Source organism: Heliangelus exortis, chromosome 13 (genome assembly GCF_036169615.1).
Source record: "Heliangelus exortis chromosome 13, bHelExo1.hap1, whole genome shotgun sequence".
NCBI classification, from domain to species: domain Eukaryota; kingdom Metazoa; phylum Chordata; class Aves; order Apodiformes; family Trochilidae; genus Heliangelus; species Heliangelus exortis.
Genome location: NC_092434.1, coordinates 8,059,635 through 8,081,503, shown reverse-complemented (window position 1 = coordinate 8,081,503; position 21,869 = coordinate 8,059,635). Strand labels below are relative to the sequence as shown.

Below are 21,869 nucleotides of genomic sequence, written 5' to 3'. Positions count from 1 at the left end.
CTTCAATGATTGCAAGAGACACAAATCAACAGGGAAAACTTCCAGACAAATGGAATTTGGCACCTTCCAGTTTCTGTTTTTGGACTGGCAACAAGGGCTGTAATCTGTCCCATTTGGGATTACCCTACCAGAAAAGGGGGCAACTTTTTCCCTGAATCAACACAAAATTGAGCAGAGGAAGTAGTGAGTAGAAGTACAGCTCTAGCAGTAGTAAGTTACACAATTACCCATGATATCAGCTTCCTTACAGCCCACTTGATCTACCATCTACATAAATGCACACTGGTTAAAAAAAAATTATTTAAAAAAATAATTTCATGCTTTAAACAGGGTTCTGATTTTGATTCTAAAAGCTGTTTGCAAAGATGGTCTTTACAAATTCTGCTTTTCTTTCAGTCAATGTGCAATGTAACACATACAAGTAAGAGAATCCAAAATATCAGAGATAAATTTTTGCGAGTACCTCTTCCAGACATCTTATGTTGATTTTTATTTCATGAGATACAGATTACAAATCTCAGGATGAACTTAACATCACAAGTACCATTCATGTAAAACAATCAAACCCAAAAGCAACTAAATTCGATCTACATCTGAGAAAATGTAACCCCAAAAGAAACACCCCAGGACAGCCAGACTGCTAATCAGGGAAAAGCCTGAACAAACAAAGCCTACTGCAAGGCCAGAAGGTCAGCAAGCTGCTAGAACACACCAATTCCTGCTCACGTTTAGCCACACAAATCTTGTGCAAAGCCAAAAGTTACTCCACTACAAAAAGCTTTATTCCACCTTCAAGTTCTGCTGTCACTTATGCATCAGATGCATCACTTAGGCAGGCCATCTGTCCAAGTGCGGACACCTTAAAACAAACAAACCAAAAAAAGAATATTCCAAATGGTCTTCAATATCTGAACGTGAGAATAATAGCAGAATGGCAGGGGAGGCCTGTACACTGTTTCCTGATGACCAGTCTTCCACTGTTCCCACTACTGTGTTACCAGCCAAGGCTCAAGCAACATCAATTTGTGTATCAGCACCTCAGCAACTACAATATCCTGACCAAGGAAGCCCCTGAAGCAGGGACCCCTCCATGCAGAGTTCCACAGGACAAGCTCTGCTGCTCTGCTCACCTTGAGACCACACTGGCAAGGGCAAAGGCAAGGAGGAGACAACAGGAATTAGGGAAGATACAGCAGCAAGGGATTCTAGAGAAGGCAGCACTAAGAGGCCCAGCTATAAAAATGTTTCAAACCAGTAGTCTACATCAAAGCACAGACATAAAACTTCAATGGGAGAAATGAAAAGTTAGTCTCAGACAGGGGCCTTGCAAAACAGACTCTACCACTGTGCTCAAGGTGCAAATGAACCCTACCAAAACTTCATCTGGAGGGGAGAGCCCCAGGCTGTGTGCAGTGTAAGGGGTTACTGCTTACTTTTCCTTGTAGATAGGCTACTGATTGTAGGTAAGAAGCAAAGTGAACTAAGACAGATGGTGGAAACTCTTTCCTCCAGATAAACTTTTCACGATCCCTGTAAATAACCAGGCTAAGAAAAACATTCAGATACTCCCAACTACTTTTGGAAGGTGATTTTAAGACAGACAGACAGACAGACAGGACTCTACAGATTAGTAACTGGGAGTTGATCCATTTTACACTATCCCAAACCAAAAATGGATTACATCTACAGTGTGCTTTGCATTTACAAAATATTCAAAATTACTAGAAATTGGAATCCATGTCTCATGACCTCAGAAATTATATTCTGACTTCAACTACATCTCCAACACTCTCAACTAATACACCACCTCTATTGCCGCAAGAATGACAACTGTGTAATATAATCAAGCCATCCATAAACAGAAAATGCATAGAATTACATGAAGGGTTTTAAAATTTGTTTTTGTTCTTAAACACTGTCTTGGACATAAAGTTTTCAGAGTAACACAAGAACTTAAACTGTGTTTGAAAATTAAACTTTTGTGTCAAAAAGAACAGCCATTCCCAAGTAGTGTTCACTGGCAGAAAATAGGCATTAATCTCTGACATCAACCAAGTTATTTTGCACCTGATCCTCAGCATCAGGGCAAACAAGGCTTACAGTTTCTCAGAACTGGCTTCAGGCAGCTGCCAGGATGCAGGCACAGGACAAGAACCCCTCCAGAGCCAGCAGGGAGAGGATGCACATCCTGGTAGCTCTGCCTACTGGCACACAACACTCGTCACCAAACCCCAATTGCATTTGGTCAGGTGCCCATACTTAGACTACAAAGCCAGAAAGGAAAACGAGTCAGGCTTTCTAAGGCTGAGAGCCTCCCCAGTGGGGTGGGCTGCAACCACTATAAGACCCAAGCACCTCCTCTAAGTTTTTGGCTTTTTCGTGGTGGTTTTTTTTTTTTCTTTGAGAAGATGGGTTTCACATCGAAGTTGCAAAAATCTCCTATTAGAGGAGAATAGGGGTAGAAAGGGGAAAAGAGACAGAAATAGCCTATTATAACAATATCATTTTAGTTCTTGTTGGCTCATGAATTGCTTATTGGAATTCCTTTTTGGCTGCTTGCCCAGAACAGTTGGAGGAAAAAAACAAAACAAAACAAAACAAGCAGGCAAGCCAATCTTTAGTGAACCCATGAAGCTCCTGTTGGAAACACCCTCCCCTCCAGGATTTATCCTTTCTAAGAGCAGCTTACCAGACACTCTGGCTCACTCCTGGTTACTTCAGATTTAGAGGGATGGCAATAGCCACAGTGTAAAAACAGATTCAGTGTCTTCCCTCCCAGCAGCTGGGGACCACAGCTCACAGGACATGCTCTACAGGCACTGCACAGTCAATGAAGTTGAACTAGAATCATCAGCTTGAACATCCTACTCATATGTACACAAATCTAACCAGACCCATTTAAATAATACAGAAACTGCTGTCAGTTACCAGTGTAGCAATTACTTGTAGACATATGTTAAGCCTAAGTGGAAGGCTCCAGCAAGTTTGTTTCATTAACTCAGAGACCAATTTCACTGATGAAATATTTACCCAATATTTATAGGCAGTCTCTGAGTTTATTATTGTCTAGGTTTTTTTTCCTCTTCAGAACCACCTTCCCTAAAACAAGGATATTAACTTACTTGTGCCAATTTGTGTCTTTTGCACTTACAATGAAAAATCTTCTAGAGACATTTATGCTAGATGAACTACATGACAAGCAAAGACAAAAATATCCCCATACCCTGCCCAAAATAACCCAAATCACCACAGAACTGGTTGTAAAAACCACGTGGAAACAGAAACAACTTGGAAAAGGCTGAAGAACACCAAATTTCTTGAGCTAGATAAGGACTGAGGGTAATGGCTGCTAAGCACTACACCACCTTGCTTCCAACTCTTAACCCTCCAGAAAAGAATCTATTGCCCTGAACTGTATAACTACTCTTTCTGTAACATACACATGGAAGGTAGGCATCTCTCACTCATTTCAGAGCTATCAATATATTGAGCTGGATTTTTCCAAGGCAGAACCTCCAGTGTGTCAGGACACATCTTACATTTGTTTGAAGTAAAACACATAACACACCAAAAAGCACCAACTCCAGTCTCAGCAGTAAGACATGACAGCAAACAGAAAGGCTGGTGGAAGGAATGTGTTAAACCAGACCTTCTTTCAGACTTGGGTTCCTCCCTGAATGCCAAAAATAGATGCTTGTGTCAGATCAGGATCACCATTTCAATCCTCCCTTGGCAATAGGTGTGCTTATGATATCTATTTTGAAACTGGGACCAGTTCCCTTTTGGAAGAAAACTGTAGGTGCAGAGAAAAAGCAAATAATGTCCATTCTTTCAATAGAGTAGCCTAACAGTGATTGCATACATCATAAGAAGTTCCCATGCAATGTGACTATCAGCCAGAAGAGACTCAAGACTCATCTTGCATCTCCCAAAAGGGGTCACATCCTTTTGCTTTCTCATCAGAGATGTAAAACTTGCTAAAATGAAGGAAAAGTTCATGGGACCACAATGAAAGCAAGCATGAACAGCAGAAAACTCCTGCAGAAAAGTCACAACAGCTCTGCCTCCCAAACAGGTTTCCTACAGAATTCTTTGATTCTGGCCACTATGTACAGGACTTGGGAAAAGAGCCCTGCTCTCACTGAAGGCCACCTGCTTCAAAAATGGAGCAATGGACTGAAGGCCACGGTTTCAAGGAAGGGATGGAGAACTGACAATTACTAGAGAAGTCTTGACATCTATTCCTATAAATGGACTTCTATTTAGGCACAGATTTCACTTTCAGCTAAAAGGAAGGCAGGGAGAAAAGGCTGAACCTTTGGGCTTACTTAAGCAATGGACTTAATCATATGATTACTTCCAGTAAAGTTAGTGGTGTCTCTCAGACCCAAGTGAGAGTTAAATCAGTATTTATCCACAGACCTAAACACTACGTAAAAACCTACTATATCTAGAAAAATGGGAGTAATTCCCATCCTTTGGAAAAGTACTTAGATAATTGAAAGACACTAGAAATGCTACATGCATCTTCTTTCAAAAGCCAGGTTCTTCTGACAAAGTTTTAATTGCTTCAGACAAACCATACCTTAAACAAGACTTAGAAAGACAAGCGGGAGTAAGATCCCAAAGTGAAACACTACAGCACTTAGGTGTGACAAAATACAAGTACCAATCTATATATTGAAACACGTGTGTGTGTGTGTGTGTGTGTGTGTGTGTGTGTGTGTGTACATACACAAAGCATGGACTACCTTTTACAGGATTAAGGGACTAAGAGAAGATTCATTATGGATAAATTTATCAACTCATACATGGAAAAATGATCCAAGTCTCTCATACAAAATTGTGAACTAGAGGGATCATTATCACTTAGGAAGATGATCTTTGTGTTACAACTGGTTTTGCTACAATGTCAGCCTGATGCTGAGAGGTAGAGCAAGTAGAGTAATTCTTGTGTTACAAATTATTAGCAAATGAATCTGGAAAGGAGCAGCAGCAATGGGAAAGCCAGTAACATAATTATGCCATTGCATCAATAAAGTTCTGGTCATCTTATCACTCTTTCTTTCAGAGGGGCTAATTTGGTTGACTAAATAGACTAACCACTGACCCTGGAAATCCTATATGCAGCAAATCATTGAAGACAGTTTTAAATCAGCATAGCCCACAAATACAACCTGTTCTTGCCTCTCCCAGTGTATCCATTTATGACCTGCATGGGATTAAGAAAGTTGAACTGGATCAATTCCGAAGTCTGAATAAACACAGCCACTTCTACCTTCTTATTCACTCCAACCTGGTGATCATTAAAAACAGTGTATCACAATGATATACTGTTTACAACTGCTCTGGAAACAGCAGCATTTCCTCATCAATGTATCAGCTGTTAACTTTTAGACATGACTTTCAGCCATTTTACTGTTCTTGCAAACATAGATACTACATTTCATAAATGCAACAGTACTCACACTTATTAGGCACATAGACATTTGGATTTTTCAACTGAAAACAATACCCCTGAACTACATTTCTAGACTATTTAGACAGAGTTTGTGATGTGTAACTATAAAAAGAAGTGTTAGAGTAGCATTTCAAGCCAGTGAAAATTACCTATCATCTACACACTTAAAGCTCTCCTGTAAAGAAGAGAATTTTGAGTACTAGAAACATAAAACACATTATATACAAAAAATCTTTAAAACCTTCATGAGATTTTTGTTTTGTTTTGCCTGTTTGCAGCAAGGATGATGAAAGCTTTCAAAACATTTGGAGTAACTGAACACCAACAATCCTTCCTTTCCCAAATTACTATGCTGCTTCTGAATTCGCAACACTTGCCAGAGTATGTCTACAACATTCTCTTGATACTAAACTAAATCAAAAAAGAGAAAGGAAAATGCTCTGCAAATGTGTTTTCTTAGTTGCTTTAAATACACTAACCCTAACCTACTCATATAAATGAAGTGGCTACTATTAGCATAACTTTCCACATGTAAGCTATTAACTTTTTCATATTTAGTATTACTGTACTTGCTCTTTGTGATCTAAAACAAAACCTAATCCAATATTTACTAATATTTATTGTCTTTAGGAAAAAGTAGAAACTTCATACATCTTAATGTTTGTCTTTTCCCCCAACTCACTCATGGAAAGTCTCCTACTTGAAAAGTATTAAATATTCTGAAATTCATTTCCAAAAACAGGAAACAGGAATACACAGCAGAAAAACTGACATCAGCACATCCATGTACTGTCTCATGACAGTTGCAGCCCCAAGCTTTGTCATCTAGCTAACACAGAGATTTGTGTATCCATCCCATAACTCCTGTGTTCTGAGAACAGACTTTCCAAATGGTTTCTGGGCTTTCTGTATTTGAGTAGCAGTAGATTCATCACTAACAGCTGGAGTTTTGCCCAGGAAAACAAACTATATTCTATACTGGAGAGGGACATGATGATTATGCCTTTCATATCCCTCTCATGTTGAAAATTATGGAATTATCAGAAAACTGTAATCATGGAAATGTTAAACTACGGAGAATGTATTTTTTACAGCAAATGAATATAATTATGTTTACCATATTTGGGCCCAAAGTTGGCTGGCAATTCAGTCTGTATATAGACAGCAATATCTGATTCACTGTCACAGGATATGAATAAACCAGAGCAATCCACTGTGAATAACAGTCTCCCTCCTAGAATAAAACTGAACATTAGTGTGTACCTAATACTTCAAAAGCATCATATAATACTCCTGCAAACAGCAATTTCAAAAAAGTAGTAGCTGAATAGTCCAAACAGTAATTCTAAAAATCTTTCTTGAGCTAGATCTTTTGATTTTAAAAGGAGATATAACTTTATAAATGTTGTATTTCTAGTAAGCCAATGTTTTTTAATGTTTACATAATGCAGGACTAGTTTCTGTAGCTGATGAAGGAACTGTGGTAACAAGTAATTTGAGATGATAAAGATAAAAAAGCATAGGCATAGCATGCGTACTTCATAACCTTTCCTCACTTTTTCTAATCAAAAAAGCTGCTTGTGTGTCTTGGGCACAGCACTCTTCTCCTCATTAAGATCAGAATTCCTAAGTCTTAATTACATATAGAAGAGATTTTAAAAATAGAAATAATTCACCCTCCACAGTTGGGGTCAAAGGATGATCAGTTGTAAGATCAAATGCAGCAGTTTAAAAATCTCTAATGCAAATCAAAAGGGTAAAATACAGCCAAATCTTCCAACTATAACCTTTCCTCCTTCAAGAACACCCAAAACAAATCCCTCCTGGAGCTGCTCAATGTTCTGCAAATTCCATTCACAACTCATACAAGCACAAGTTAAGCACCAGAGCCAAAAGAATTCTACTGGTGCCCCTCTTCTATCATCCCACCTTCACCACAATGGCAACAGCTTACATCTTAAGAGATTCCAGTATCTACCATCTTCTACTGCTGCTTCAGTAATCCTGCTTTCTATTTCAGTCCACAGAATAATTTGTTGCCTTTCATCCACACAATGTAAATGCCAAAACAGACCACAGGTCAACTTAATATCAAAAAGCTGCAGACTGCAGGCTGAGGAATGCTGGAGCAATCATACGTCTTCTGCATCCACTCCTTACACTGACACTGCTATAGAAAATGTCTGGGTTTAAAAGCAATTAGTTACCTGGTTTTTGCATTCTGTATGTTCTTCCTAGGAAGGCTAGCTTGCATAATGGTATTTTCCTTATTTAGGAATTTTATTAAGAAAATATTTTAATGTTTTAACAGACTTGTTTTCCCACTTCTTTAAAAACAGAGCTAACACTCTTAGTAAGTTTCTTTCAACACAAATAAATTTACACTTTTGGAAAATCAATTTCAATCTTTATATCTAGTGTAGATGCTACCAAGGCATATAAATAACTTCACACAAGAGCTACTTGCTAACAAATGCATACATGGAATTCTGCTGGCAGGTCTCAGCAGCACACACAGCTTCCCTGGCTTCCAGCTTTCAGCTGCTACATTAAGTATACAGCATGGAAAGGCATACAGCAGTCAAACTTATGTTCAGATAAATACTTACATGATTTGAATGATGTAATGTGACTTTTCCTTTTAAAGAAGCACTGTTCTTAAGTTAGAAATTATTCCCTAAAAAAATTATTCCCTAAAGAATTCTCCAAATATTTCCCAATAAAATTATCAATTGTTAAATAATAAACAATCCTAATTTACAACATATAAAGCAGAGTCAGACCACCTTACCTTGTCCTGAAAGTAGAAGTACTGATGGTTTCACATAAACTAAACCTTCAATCATGGGAATGATTTCTCTCCACATTATGTGCCAAAATTTCTGCACTGAATTGTGCAAGAAATTTTTTGCCCAGCAGAGTACACAATGGGATATTTATCCTGGTTAAAATACATATTGAAAGAGAAAAATACTTTGTTTTAATCTATGAAACAAATTCACATGATGTGATCAATCTATTCAGTAGAAATCAAATGCCTAACAGCAGACCAGAAGACTTTTGTTAGATCTTTATGAAAACTCACATTTTCCCCCCCAGAAGCACCTACTACCAACAATCCAAGATATCAGACACACGTATCTGTACAAGATCCTAACTTCATAGCTAATTAACTACATGCAGTGGTATATCTCAATATGCCTTACAAAGCTGAATTTTGTCCACAAATGAAGACTGAAAAGAAACATTTAAAATTCTAAGAGGTATTTTCTCATGTGTCAATTACACTCAAAAATTATTATCAAGATGAAAGCCTAGGATTACATTAAATGATGATTAGGTGACTTAAGCCATGCTGACACTCCTTCCCTGTAACTTACATTGACAAAGGGCTTTCTGCTGCAGAAATTGCCACACAGAAAAGTTCTGACAGCCATAAGACACTGTAAAGATGCCAAACTCATTTAAGCAATATTTTAATACCAGCTGATGCATCTATTGCAGATCTGACCAGTCCCCTTTCAAATATATTTCCCAAGTATTGGATTTAGAAAAAGCAACCTTTTCAGCACCAGGACTGTCTGTGCAGAGGATGTGCTGACAGTCAGGGCCACCCCACTGGTGCCAAGCACTGCCCAAGACTAATCCGGCACCAGCCAGCAATAGTAAGGAGAAGGCTACAATACACACTAAGCATTGAGATGTCTGGCCATTTCTACTTTATATATTGCTACAACATCCCTCCAGACACCAGTCTAGCCCTTGTTGGATTTCCACTCTTCTCCCCATCCCCCAACCAGGCTCCAAACCTTGAAGTAACCTTGTTCCCCCGAGAGACAGCTCCATGCCTGAAATGTAACCTCTAATCTTATTTTCTATTTCTAGCGTACAATTCACGACCCTTATCCCAATTTTTTAAATTAAATATCCTCCATGTTGCAGACTCTGTTTCCTATAGTCGGGATAGCTCACAGAGTACATCAGGATTTACAGCCATATGTTTCTTGTTGAGGACAATTTTACATTACTTTTAAGAGCATTAGAAACATCTAGTATTTACCCAATATAAGTTTAAAAGCCTTCTCTAAAAAAGAGGTTTTCAATACTACTGTCAGTACTCAACTGCAATAGAACAGCTTTATTGGCTTTAGATAAAGACCTTAAAATACAATATATCTGCACTTCAGAGAAGTTTGCAAAGCAAAACATCAACTTCCAGTAATTATTGATACTTGAAGGGTATCTACAGACATTAATCTAAAGTCTGAAAAATTATAGGAGTTTATTACAAAGGAAGTCTTCTCATCTGACACCATTTATGAGAAGGACTTTGCTTACACTTGTTTTTTTCCAACAACAAAATGTCATTTGTTTGCCATCAATTCTGTAACATTTGTTACACAAACCAAATTAAAATAAAAGTGGCCAAGTGGATCAGATGTCCACTCAGGCCACAACGGAAGTAGTCAAAATTTATGCTTATAATTAATTAGCACTATTCACATCCTTCTTTCAATTTTTTTTTCAACTACACCCAATTTGTGCAGTCACTAGGGCAAAATGTTCCTCTGTGCACAAATCTGCCCACAAAAGCACTTTGATACAGAACAGCTCCCTGAAAAATGGAGTAATATTTTTCTGTCTCCAAAGTGCTGAAAAACAAGAAGTTTCCAGGATGTGTCCCAAGTCCGGAGGTTACAGTCTGACACAGCCATGTCCTCTTAGAGCTGCAGAGATTTACAAGCACATGAACGTGTTTTCACCAGCCACATGCTAACACTCTTCTGCCTCGCCCAAAATAAACTATTCCAGTCTCAGAAAACACATCCCCACAGAGCATGGAGGGAACATCTGTCACTGTTCAGCTGGCTGAGTGCTTACCCAGCAGAGAAGAGCTGATCTGGTTACTGTGCATTAATGAATACCCTCAAATGCCTTTATTTATACACAGTGAAAGTTAAAAAAGAAGTTAATTCCAAGGTACCCACACACCAAAATACTTGTATGCTCATACCAAGCTTGTAGCTAGCATTTCAAATCAAGGCCAACTATATTGCTACCACTTTCTCTTGATTAATCAGAAAATCAGGCAACCTATGATGCCAATAACAAAGATATTGCCCCAAGTACTTCACAAAAATACTTTTAAAACTGTATTTTACACATAATCAGTTACGGGACAACTTGACCACACACACAAAATTGGGAAGGGAAAAATAATCCTTGAACCTTGAATGTTACAGCATGTTTTATAAAATTTATATATACCTTATCAACATGGTTTACAATAAATATGGTTTGTTTAGCATTAGTCTGCAAATGCATTGCACAAGGAGTTTTAATTAGTACCTTCAGCTTGTTCTACTTTCTCTCTCCCACTCCATCAGCTTCCATCCTATTCTCAGCAGGGCATTGTTTGTATTTATTGATAGTTCCACAGAAACTCAACAGTGCAAGTGGGAGAACAGCCTCTAGCAATTAAGAATAAAAGCAGATAACTGAACATAAATCAGACTAGAGAAAACCATGTGTGAGACCTTTTTAATGTAGCAGAGCTGGATTTTCAAATAGATTGGAAAACAGTATGTACAGAAAGTCAAGAGTCACCTCATCAACATACTTATCAGATCAATTTATGAAGCAAAAGTATCAATAAAAGATCAATTGCTATGAAGCAAAAGTAAGCCTGGTAGCAGGCACAATGCAACCAGAAGCTGCTTCACATGAGATGCATTTCTAGGTGGCTACTGGGGGAGGAACAATACTTTCTTTCCTCAGTTAAAAAATAAGCAAACAAATAATTACACTGTCAACACAAAAAATAATTGCAAGTCAGAAAAGCCTTTCCCTCAGAAAAAAAAAAAATTAAAGAATAGGATGTTATAACATCTTTTAACTGGTAACTTCACTGAATCTTAAGGGTCAGTGTTTGAAAGGTTCTCCACCTCACTCCAAAATGAGGACTAGAAACATCTCAGAAAACCTTACACCAAGGTTCTCATGTCAATGAGTGACAGCCACACAAATTTATCATGGCACTAACACGTTATCTGTAAGTATGTTTTTAAAAGCATACTGTTATTCAAATGGAAAAAAGTATTGTACCACCACTGTCCAACAACCCAGCTACTTCAAAATATTAAATTAATTAAGCATTTTATTACTGTGGTGTCCATAAAATATATAATTAAATAATATGATCTTGTTTGTAGCTGTAAATATAATTTTAAAAATGTTTTCCCACAGTCTCTACACTTCATATGAAAGCTGCAGAAGCAATTCTGAAATCCTCAGTGAGGACAGTATTAAGAAGGTCTGAAAAACTATTTGCACTCTTGTGTTTTATAAACTTCTGGGAACACTGTGGTTTCAGTCATGGAAGAATCTTCTTCATTAGTCAAAGAACAAAAACCAACTTTTATATTCTGCATGGTCCCACAAAATCTATCTCTAGAAATCTCTCAGGGAACACTACAATGAGTAAGCATAGAGATGCCATATTAACTTTTACATCTTCTTTTCAAAATACTATAATAAATCAAGTCTGTAGTTTTTTGAACAGTAAAAATGTATTTTACTTTTTTCCTTTCAGTTCAACATTGGTCCTGTTTTTAATTTCTTTTTCCTTCATCTAGATTCACTCCAGCAAGTTTGAACCACACAGTATTAGAGATGATCCCTCTACTACATACTGAGGTATTTATAGATTTGTTTTTGTCCACACTACAAAATGCTTATTTCCTGCATACACCTAACAATACCTGTTATGTGTACATTACACAATGCATGTTCTCCTTCATTAAAGGATCTGAATTTCAATGAGTCATTTTCTCAAAATTTCCATTCTATAAATAAATAATTACCTTCCTTCAAAGTGTCCAGTAACACTATGCAGCTGGAGCACACCAGGCCACTTTTTACATTTTATTAGGAACAATGTGTACTACAGTCAGAACTGGGACTAACCACAATCAGAGTATTATTTGATACGTCAAGAGATTTTTATCCTCATCCACCACTCATGCTGCTGTGCTGCAGGAGAGTCTAAGCACTGCTTCAGCTGCACAGACACCAGCATACCAAACTGAGTTTAGAACAACAGGAAATCTTTCACATTTTCAGCACAGCAGATTTCTCTCCCCATCTTTCAGCTGACATTCCAATCCTAACTGTGTAATACATACAAACAGGAGAGTTTTAAATATGAATTAAAGCAAAAGGTAGCAAAAAAGCAGTAAAAGTAGGAACGAAAATAATCTCAAGAAAAAAAGGAGAGTGGCTAGATTCAGCAGCATAAGAAAATTAGATGACTGTGAGCTTAGCAAGGAAACCCATGGTTTTCAACTACAGTCTATCAATATCTTAAAAATCTAGATTAAACTGTCTTTTAGGGCTCTCAAATGCTATTAGTAAGGCATTCTGCTACATTTTAAGTTGCTGTATGCATATCAGCAAATAATTTTAAACAGAATAGCCACTTCATTTTAGAAATCTTATCTCCTCTTCTAGGCAAGATATTATTCTGTCTGGAACAAAAAATTCTTCCACAGATTGCATTTCGTATCTTTCAGGTGTTTATGCTGGCATTTCTTTGCCTCTGAAGTTTAAACACAGACTCCATTTACACAGGCATTTCTTTGTCTGTATTTTGGACATGACAGTGAGGTTTTATTGGTCAGAAGTGGCACTTATTCACTACTAATAAAAATAATTTAAATGTTATATTAAGTAATTTATACTAGTAAATCCCTGGATGATAATTACTCAAGAAAAAACATCAACGAAAAAAAATCTTTTCATACCTAAGTTTTTACCATGTTAATGCTGTAAAAATCTTGAGTATTTTATCCTAATTTGTGTCAGATTTCGGCTTGTTAGTCATAAGTGAATGGAAAGGAATTATTTGTTATTTCTAAAAGATTACATAAAGTAACCTCAATGACTCCCCATTGAGTTTCTTACTATGAGTAGTTGCTTTGCTATGTTTACCATACTCTAGTATGAAGGTATTGAACAAGGAACCAAAACCTTTGAACAGAGAAAACAAAGAAGACAAGAAGAAAGCAAGAGAGGCATTTTGGTGTAAGTGCAAGTAAGCCTTAAACACCTGCCACATAACCTACAGCTTTACCACCAGTTCAAGTGGAGGCAATACCTTCCAGAAGTATAAGTAGCATCTTTTAAAAAAAATTGATTTCAACAGTGAAAACAAAAACCAATTCCTCCCTTCACATCAACTACAAAGCACTGGTTTCAAAGTATTCCTTCTTAAAATGATGGTTCTTACCTACAAGATACAGAAGGTCTTATGAATGCTAGAATACCTAACTGTTCCAAGGCAAGGGTATCTTGCATTTCAGAACACATATTGATATATTTAAGCCAACTTGTCAAATTCTTCCCCTCTCTGAGTGACCCTCAATATCTGCAATTACTATTCTCTGCTTTTTTTCAGATTATATTAAGTGGGTCTTCTGAAGTTACCAGGTTTGGACTATTTCAGATGGAGCACTGTTCCTCACACCACCGTCTTTTGGCCAGAATGCTATCTGCCTGTGATTGTGTAAGGTAAGTGAAAAATCAATGAACTACAGGTCTTAAGTCAATTGTGTGATCTAAAAGAAGAAAGATAACCTTCACAACCTAAACCTTTAGAGACACCTAAATAAGGGATAAGAAGCCCACTAAATCAACACCACTTTGAGGCACGATCAGGTTTTTCACATGCTACCAAGCACTATAATCAATATTCACACATATCTTGTTGTATTATATTTGCTAAGTCTACTGTTCCAAATTACATCAGTTTAACTTTGCTCAAATTAGGATTCATTTTAGAGAAAAATAATTAGCATAGGCACAGTATACAAGATGCCTTCCTATTTCTGCTTGTAATTATGAGGATTGTATCACTTACAAAACCTTAAGTTAAAAGGAAAAGTATAATCAGGTAGAGTAGAAAATTTCATGAACTATACTTACCCTTTTTCTTGGTATATAATTTAATGTGCAGTGAAAACCAACCAACACAGCAGAGATAAGCAACTCAACACTCCAGTACAGAATGTATCAAATGGTATATGCAAGGAAAATACAATATACTATTTCCATGAACCCACAAGAATTTTTGGAAGTAAACTGCCTCAACTGTGCCAAAACAGTTTCAGAACTAAATACAGGTACAACTTCTTAGCAGAAAGTCACTGAGTGAAGTACATAATTTTCCCATTTCAGGATACAACTTAAAAGTACCAGTAACAACACACTTTATCAGACAGAGAAAAGCAACCACTGGCTGCACTGTGAAGCTGAAAAATTCCATTAAAAATGTGAACATCTTAGGAGAAGGAACAAACCAACGACAACTTAACATCAAGTCAAATTTTATCAGTCACAATAGCAGCACCCTCCAACTCACCAGGGTGAAGGCCATCAAGGCCTTTCAAATGGAACAAATACATAGCAAAAGGTGTTGAAACACAACAGAACAGAGTCTATACAGACTTTTTCCATCAATATGTAAAGTGCAAGTGATGTAGAAGCACACATTAAAACACAAAATGTCAGCTAAGGACAGGGTAATGACAGGCAGTTCTGAAGAGACCAATAGCAAGATGTTTGTGTACCAGTATTTTCTCAGAAATTGACTTGAGAAATTTAGTTCAAAACCACACTAAATGGTCACAAAGACATGTCAATGTATTACACATGCAATCAATCTGTGCAGCTGTTTAAGATCAAATTAAACTTAATATATTTTACCTTTAAAGTCAGAGGAGCTACTCAACCAGGAGCCCTGGTACCTGCAAGCCACAGAAATTCACACACCCAAGTATTCAGCATTCTCTTCAGAAAAGCATCACAATCAAAGACACTGTGAAAGTAGTAACTCTTTCATATGACCAGCAACAACTTAAATAGCATTAGAGATTCAGTGACAAAAACACCTCCTGATGCTTGAAGAGAATATCTATGTGTCTGCAGCCCTCATAGTCACCACGATATGGAAAGAGAAGGCAGTGTGAGAAGAGCTATAATATTTTAACACATGTTCAGGAGAAACATAATTAAGAGTCAAATCACAGTCTGTTACTCATTTGTCTGACTGTATCAGACAATCCTAATCAAATCTTGTAAAACCCAACTGTTACAAAAACTAAAATGGAAAAAGAAAAAAGTCTTTTCCTGCTGTGTCTTCAAAAGAAGAAAATACACTCTTCCCAAAACACATTTCTCTAAATCTTGTGTGTCAACTACAGATTTATTCTATCATACCAATCTATCACCACAAAAATGTAACATTCCTATATAAAAACAAAAAAATGTATCATTAGTGGTTTTAAACATATTTCATGTCCAGCAACATCTGCAGAGCAGTAGATTTCACTTACCCAGACCAAAATCTTTTCTAACCACAAAACCAAGCAACAGATTCATTTCAAAATAGCACAGGTCAGATGTACCACTTTTCCACACGGATAAAGCAATAAGTGCACTTGACCAAAGACTGCCAAACTACACCATATGCTGTTCCACAACCCAAATCCCTATTTCAGTTTTAAGATCAAATACTATAATAAAGATAACATTTAAATTAGGGTTGATAACTTAGATCTGTATAATACCATTACTAAGAAGAACTTAGCAAATTTGTGTTAAAAATTCACAGCCAACTTTTATATAAAATTTTGCTACAAAGACATTTTGTAATAACTTGTCTCAAACTTTACAATATTCTTCCTCTTTGGTCTTGAAATGAGGTCAAAGTGCTGAATGTGACATCACAATCTGTTGCCCTGGAAATTATTGCATAGTTAAACAAAGAAGTTTATTATGAGTTTTAATAGGATTGCTTGAGAGAAAATACTTTCTTTCTCTTCCTGAAAGAGAAACACAAGACAAACAGAAAGACTGGAAGCTCTCTGAGTAAGGACTCTTCCAACAATTTAACACAGAACCAAGATTATTCCCAGTAACAGTATATGTGGTCTTTTTCAGAATTCTGTGCTAATAAGTGGAGTTTTCACCCAGCATCCCATACAGTTTTCATCAAGAAAAATAAGCCACAATTAAAAGTTCACTTAGACTTGCATTAATTTAGAAAATGTAATTTTCCATTAACCTACCCTGCTCTTCTATGCATAAACTTCAGAGCTTCTCTTCAAAAACAGCCAAAACAGAAACATAAATTGCATTACCAAAACCTTAACCTTGCTTGTATTATAACTTCTGTACCTACACTGGAAGCTGTCCAGAAAAACAGTTAATTTGTACTCTGCTGTGAGATAGCAAAGTATGCCCAGTTTGCTCTCTGTAGGTGAAGAATGCACTATATCCACTCAACCCCCTGCTTTCCTGCTGACAACAGCAGCAACCTGGCAGCCTTGATGATTTCATTTGCACTACTCAGAACTGAATTCAGTAAAATAAAATTCTGATCACTACCAAATCTTACACTGTTTTTTCATTTTCTTTTGCTTTTTATTTAATAAAGGGTTTAGCTTTTAAATTATGCATGCATACTTAGCAGTAAACCTATTTCTTCACACCATAGTAAGAAATTTTTTATTACATCATCTTGTGTAGGAAAAATTATACATCTTATTGCCTTGTTATTTAAATATTTCCAAACTGTGCTACTCAGCCGAAAAGGCACAAATACCTAATTATGTCCTTGGTAAAAGGCTAAAGCAAGCTTATTCTAGAGCTATAAAACATACAAAGATAAAAGTGGATTCTTTAACAACATATTTGCATAGTTTTAGTTACTGCTATTCTACACCACATAGTCTTAAATTCCTGCTTGGTCATAGAATTGCAGACCTTTATCAGCTGGTGATATTGCTCCTCTTTTCCCCCCTAAAATAATCTCCTATCCTCAGAATCTTTTCATCTTTTACTAAACATGGGTGCCTTTAACAAACAATGAAAACCTGCATTCATTTTTGCCTTCATTTGACAAATGCAGTTTCTTCTGAGCATTTGGATATGACAAACTCATTCTTCACTGAAGTTATCCCACAAGAGATCATATAGCTCATATATCATATCAGAAGAACATATAGATCCAGAAGAATAAAATTTTCAGGTAGCCTTTTCCTCCTTGGATTCTTCCTCCTACTACATAAGCACCATCTGGTGCAAGACTTGCAATAGCCTTTTGATGAAAATTTTGAAATAATCAACAGAAAGAGATTACGTTCCTCAAATTTTTTGGAGTCCACCATAGAGTTACATTTATCCAAAGTGATACCTAGTCTTTCACTCAAGCTGTGAAGATGCAGACACAAGAAAAGTCTTTCAACAACAAGAAGAGTGTTTCTGTGTCCACCCCTGTAGCTTTCACTGCTTTTCGGCATTTCTCTTATATGCTGGGCCACATGACAAGAACGTCTAACTTCTTCAGAACCATACAGCCAGCTTCAAGTATTTTTAAGTAACTTTAAAAAAATATTACCTTGTACTTAGACTCTCAAGAAGCAACACTTAAAAGATCTCCAGATTTTTCTGGAATGTGAGCTGCAGACATTCAGGTACTTTATCTTTCTCTGGGGCAGCTCTTGTGCTTGGAATCAAACTGTTCTTCTAAGGCACAATCAGCCTGTAATCTGTACAGAAGAACAGGAAGTTCGACTTTCATAAACAACAACAAAAAAATACCTAGGAGCATTGCCCTGAAGATCCTAGTATCTGAAAAGATCATTGGATATAGAACCATAGAATCATGGAATTGGCTGGGTTGGAAGGGACCTCAGAGATCATCAAGTCCAACCCTTGACCCACTGCTGCGGTTGCTAGGCCATGGCACTGAGTGCCACATCCAGTCTCTTTTTAAATATCTCCAGGGACGGAGAGTCCACCACTTCACTGGGCAGCCCATTCCAATGCTTGATCCCCCTCTCTGTAAAGAAATTCTTTCTAATATCTAACCTAAACTTCCCTTGGTACAATTTAAGACCACGCCCTCTTGTCTTGTTGAAAGTCGTCTGGGAAAAGAGACCAACCCCTACTTGGCTACAACCTCCTTTCAGGTAGTTGTAGAGAGTGATGAGGTCTCCCCTGAGCCGCCTCTTCTTCAGGCTTCCCCTTCACAACACATTATATACACTGCTTTCAAGTTCCCAAAATACAGCATGTTGGACTAAAGCATTAAAGAATCTGAATTAACTATTATTCCTACCAAGGGAAACAAACTTTCCCTTGCATTCAGAAACTGTTCTAGTTGAGTTTTGTTCCATCCCCAGATTGCAGAGTACACTGCAAAGAACCTGTGATGGAATTTCTGCAATCTGACAGTACTGTTTAGGATCAACTTTGATTCCACAACTAAACAAGAATCACACCTAAGATACTGTTACTAAACAACCATCTGACATGTTCCCTTATAACTTCCATGCCAACACACATGTAGTGTCATGAAAGAACAAATACAAAACATCCAAGCCTGAGAATGGGTGGCTGACAAGGTGGTAAAGGGATCTTCCTGTTGAAATTTCCTAAATAAACTTTCTTCTGCAATGCTATGGCACAGAGATGCTTAACAGAAGACATTAGCTTCTGACAAATACCCTAATGAAAAAAGACTACATAAAACAAAAATCACATCGACAAAAACCACTTGAAAAAGCAGAAAGCTGTTAGAAAAGCATGAATCAAAAGCCCACAAAGAGGGAATTCAGCTATGTTGCAACAGAATGAAAATCTAGCGAGCCTGAAATGGAAAATAGGCATCAGTCATTTCATGGAGCAAATTTTACTAAAAATATATACAGGAACTTGTCATCATTTAGGAAGGTATTGTAAAGATGTTTCCTAAGAAAATATTTTCTCTGATGGGACCCTAGCAGCACAAACACACAAGGTAAAAATTTCTTTTTAAAAACCACAGGCAGCTACTTCATAACAAAATCTTTTAAAAGTTTTTTGTTTACTCTTTAAGTAATACAGCAAGAAGCCTCTCAACTAGCGCTACCATCTTCTGCTATGAGGGCTTTCCTTCAGAGGGCAAGTATTTATTTCCTTTATAAAACCAGTTCTTCAAAGGAAAGCCCTAGAATTTCCCACTTCAAACCTCATTGGTGTGAATGAAGTTATAAGGTGCTTGCCCTGGTAAGCTGCCACAGTTACCATTAAATAGAAGCTGATGTACCACTGATGGTGTGCAACTGAAAAAATGTTTGACTTGCCATAAAGGCTTCTGAACATGCCTGAAAGCCTCACAGAGCCTCAGTTACTCCCACCTTGGAGACACCAATACTGATCATCACTCAGACACTTCAGAATTAACCCCAGCCACATTTGGAGTACTCCACATTGCCCATCTCAGTCCTTATCCTTCATTCTTCAACTGTTAACCAGCATTTCCAGACCCTCTATTCCACTCACATTCATCCTTTCCCTTGTACCCCAAGGCTACTCCAACCTGGGCTTCATGTAAAGCTTATGGCCTAATAGAACAACACAGATCAAACCTCACAAATTTATCTTAAGTAATCAACACACTAATCTTCATTAAACACAGCAGAGTAAGAAGAGATTGGTAACCCAAGACCACAGCTCTCAAAATAATTTGTCTCATCACATTAGAGAACTTCAGATCTCATCTTTTTGACGTTACATAGAATATTTTTCTTCTTTTACTAATTACTGTTTTGGAAAAAGTAAAGGGCTGGACTAAAATGGTTTATTCACAGAACACTAGAAGAATGGGATATCAGACCGAATCTGCATGGTTTATTTGGGGGCAGAAGGGATGAACATCTAAACCCCTCCTACGTTCAAATTATCTTGCGGTACACAAACTGCAGAAGAAACCCAACAAAACACAACTACTAGTAGCTTCTTTTCAGTGAGCTTGGAACAAATATTTAACAAATTCTACACAACTTACAGAAAACATTCTCTCATCCTAACAGGAAAATTTTACAGGTATCAAGAAACAGCACTTTCTATGATTTAGATCTGCAGTCCCCATGCAAGCTCCCAGCATTGCTTTCAGCCACAAGACACAAAATCTCAACAGAACCTGGAATATGATAGTGCCTGGAGATCACAAGATTGCCTGCAGCATGTTACTAATAAATTGTTTTTACTCAAAGGCCAATGAAGGTTAAGAAAAACTAATCCAGATATATCACTACGCTCTAGGAGGACCAGAATAATTTTCATGTAGATTTTGTCAAGCCTAGCAGAGCCAGTTGCCTTCTGAGCCAGCCTCAGCACAATGTGTTATGATGAGGTTAGGCATGCTGATGGAAATGTCATCTTTCATGTATGATATAAAACCCCTTCTACAGCTACTAACAATACCCTGGCATTGTTTGCAACGTGTAGGGTGTTGTTCTGGCTAACATCCAATTCCAGTAATAATATTCTATCTACCTACAGTAACCACAAGATACTCTTTATTTTCAGCCCCAAGTGGTTTTGCAGCATAGCAGTGAGCTCAAAGAATTGCCACACTTCACTGAAAGTTCTGCATTTTACTGTGCTTTTATCTGTCTGCACAGATGAGGCATTTCTCTAAAACTTCAGAAATACCTTGAGATTACCAGGAATGAAGGAGCTCTTTTCATATGGCACAATTAGTCGTATCAGCAGTGATACCTGTTTTAGGTGCACCAATTAATCAGCAGCATTAGCAGGATTTCTGGTGTACCAGCACTCATTGTAACAAGAACAAGTGTTTTCCTATCACAGGACTATTATATCAACAAAAGCAGCAGCACAATTTCCCTTGACACAACCCTACTTTGAGCAAGGAGAGGCAAGTGAAAGTACTTAAAAACTAGTCAATTCAGAGTGTAAAGGGAAGCTTACTTAGACCTTACAGGTCTGCAAAAATACAGTTCTTTTTCTGCAAAAAAACCTGTCTGCCATTTGAATACTGGAGGTGTTAAAAAGTAATAAATAATGGGAAGAAGTGGGGGAAAAAAGCTCTCAGGTTGGAGACAGCAGGAGAAAAAAACACAGAAAAGTAAAATTCAAGTGGAAAAAGATTCAAGTGATCAAATAAATACAAGTTCACACCTAAGAACCTGAAGAAACCTAGATTTCTCTTTGAAACATCTGTAGCAGATATTTCATATTTATATGAAGGATTATTTACCTGTTAATCAAATTACAGAGTCTCGGAAAAGACTTCAACTAGAAAAATATTCATTTTTCTAGTTTCCTAACATCCCCAAGTAACTCCCAATTCATTACCTTGACCTAGAAGTATCACAAGGTGCATGGAAAGGAGCAGCTCCAGAAATGCTGGGATCCTCACACTGCAAAGGTTCCACAAATCACCAGAAACATGTATGCTGACCTGAAACACACCTTCTTCACAACCATAGGCTAAATACTTAGAAAGTCTGTCCTTCGTTCAAGGAGGGGAACAGAACAGAAAATAAAGGAAGAAAAC

General features: G+C 37.3%; 1 protein-coding gene and 1 long non-coding RNA gene across 4 annotated transcripts in view; one reads left to right on the top strand and one right to left on the bottom strand.

Annotated features, from left to right (window-relative positions):
* The window catches only part of GARRE1 (granule associated Rac and RHOG effector 1), a 57,047-nt gene that overhangs the window by 33,227 nt on the left and 1,951 nt on the right, over nt 1-21,869 (bottom strand). The window lies entirely within an intron of this gene.
* On the top strand, nt 10,208-21,497 carry LOC139802007 (uncharacterized). Of its 2 annotated transcripts, XR_011728454.1 has the most exons (3): nt 10,221-12,157; nt 13,917-14,029; nt 20,377-21,497. It is a non-coding gene; the product is annotated as an uncharacterized lncRNA (long non-coding RNA). The 2 variants fall into 2 exon arrangements; XR_011728453.1 differs by lacking the exon at nt 20,377-21,497 and having other exon boundaries at nt 10,208-12,157; nt 13,917-14,619.